Raw genomic sequence first — 2,500 nt, 5'->3', positions numbered from 1 at the left:
GGGGGCGGCAGCGCGGCCGCGACCGGCCAGCCGGGGGGAGGCCCGGCGGAGGCGAGGAGGGGGCCACAACCCCGCCCGGATGGAGGGCGCGCCGGAGGCGGCGAGGGGCAAAGAAACGCGGAAAGGAAACCGGGGAGAAGACCTCGGGCACAGAGTCGGGCCGCCAGGAAAACAAGCGGGATCCCACCGCCACACGCGAGGGCGGTCCCGCACCGCCTGCGACGCCAACCCGGCCTCCGGCCCCACCCCCGGAACCTCCCACGAGACCCGCCGCCCCGCCACCACAGGGTGGCCCTCCACGCGACGAGACGCGCGCCTGGCCTCCAAACGCCAGCATGCAACGCCACAACCTCGGGCCGGACGAGTCCCACGACCTGGGCCTCTCCAGCTCCAGGGTCCACTCGCTCACCACACCGCCCGCGGAACGCTCCCAGGGGGGCCGCGGCGGCCGCGCCCCGGGCCAGCGCACACGCACGCAGGTCGCCCGCCGGCTCGGGACCGGGAGCGGGCAGAGGGACACTCGCAGCGGGCGCGGGGGAAAGAGGGACGCGGCCCCTCAACCCCCGGCCGCGCGAACAGCGCCCCACCGCCACCGCGCACACACGCGGCACCAGCGACCCACACAGTGGCCCCACGCGCGCCAGAAGGCCCGGCCAAGGCCCAGCGGGAACCCTCCCCCGACTCGAAGGGGGGAGGCGTGGGCCGCGGTAGGCACAAAGAGCAGGCGCTCGGCCCCCACCCGCGGGGGGCCGGCGGACCCCTGCACTCCCAGACGGCGGGGAGGGGGGACTCTCGCCTACACACACACCACCGACGGTAGCGTAGCGCAAAAGGCAGGGGGCGGCCAACGGGGGAATCCGGTACCCCCACACAAGGCACGCCCTTCACGGATCGCTAGAGAAACTTCCTCACTGAGGGTGGGCCGCACCCAACCCAGCCCCTCTGCCAACCGGCCGCCGAGACAACGAGGGGGATCTGCGGTACAGGCAAGCACAAGGCTTCTTGAGCGTTCGCGGCCGGGGACACCCAAAGCCCCATCGCCTCGGGGGCCCGACCGGCCCCAGCTCGGCGTCCCGCCACAATCGCTCACACGCCCGGGCAACGTCTCCTTCCCCCCACCGGAGAGAGGGAAGAGCGCCCGGGCGCCCGCTCGCCTAACACTCCCCACGCCACTCGGCGCTGGGGACGACAACGCGACACCCTCCCCCCGGAGAGGGAACGGGCAACGCTGCCGAGCTTACCGCCTCGATCCCCCGAAAGAAGCGACACCGCTCTTCCCGTCAGGCACTCGCCTCGGAAACCCCCACGGACGGGGCGAGACCGACAGCGAGGCGGCGGCCGGCCGCGGCAGCGGCACTGGGATCGGGAGCAGCACACACCGCCTCAGCCTCAGGCACCTCAGGAAACAACCCGGAGCGCCCCAGGAGCACCGAAGCAGAGGCGCACCGTCGCGCCGAGGCAGCACGGTGGCAGCCCTCCCCGCGCCGGGGAGGGCCACACACGGCCCTTGGCCGCCCAGGGGGGGCGGCGAGCGAGAAGCACCCGCTACGTCAGAGGACCCCAGGAGCGAGGTCGAGGCCGGATTCCGCACCCCCGCCCTTCCCCGCACCGCGAACGGGCGGGGAGGCAAGGCGAGGGGCCCGCGGGCAGGACGAGAAGAGTCGGCCCATTCGCCATGAATGTCCGTCCCTCGCCTGGCGCGGCTTTGGTCCAGCCCAGGAGAGCGCAAAGTCACCACATCGATCAGCAGAGTGGGCGGGAGAGGCCCAGGGAGCAGGGGGAGACCCGGCGAGGACCGCTTCTAAGAGGAGCCTGCTACGGCCTCGCCGGCCCCACACCCCAGGGAGAGCGGCCGACGACACGGAACGGGGAACGCCTGACACGCGGCTCGGAGCCATGGAAGCAAGCGTCGTCACGCCACCCTCGGTGCCCGCAGCGAGGAGCGCACGGGCGGTAAAGGACCACCCGCCACCTACCCCCGCCGCCCTCCGGCGCCAGAAGGCCGGCCGGCCAGAGGCGGCACCACCGCGAGGGCGCTCCAGGTGCGCCAAAGAGCCGTCGCACGCAGGCCCAGGCAAGCAGCTCAAGAGGGAACGGGTCCGGGCCACCCCATCAGCCCAGAGCCCCGCACGCACCCGGAGGCCCAAGCTCCCTCGCTCTGGCGTGTGCCGCCAGAGGACAACGTGTCAGCACCTACCCGATGGCAGAAAACGGCCAACTCGGGCCAAAACAATCGCGACCGGGGCAACCGGGAACAGTTCACTCACCACTGCCGCCTTCCCTGAACACAGTCACGGTCAGCGGACCGCGAAATCGAGCCCATCACCGAGATCCAGAGCCCCTAGGGACAACTGGTCGACCCTCGTTGACGAAGGCAAAGACAAGAGACGGGGACCGCCATCCCCAGCGAGCAGGACCGGGGGGGGGGGGGGGGGAAGGGCGGACGGGGAACACGTCCGAAGGACGCCGGGCGTAGCCAACAGGACAAGCCCCGGGCAGC

Source organism: Callospermophilus lateralis, unplaced genomic scaffold (assembly GCF_048772815.1).
Source record: "Callospermophilus lateralis isolate mCalLat2 unplaced genomic scaffold, mCalLat2.hap1 Scaffold_2841, whole genome shotgun sequence".
Taxonomy (NCBI): domain Eukaryota; kingdom Metazoa; phylum Chordata; class Mammalia; order Rodentia; family Sciuridae; genus Callospermophilus; species Callospermophilus lateralis.
This window is presented reverse-complemented; position numbering follows the sequence as displayed.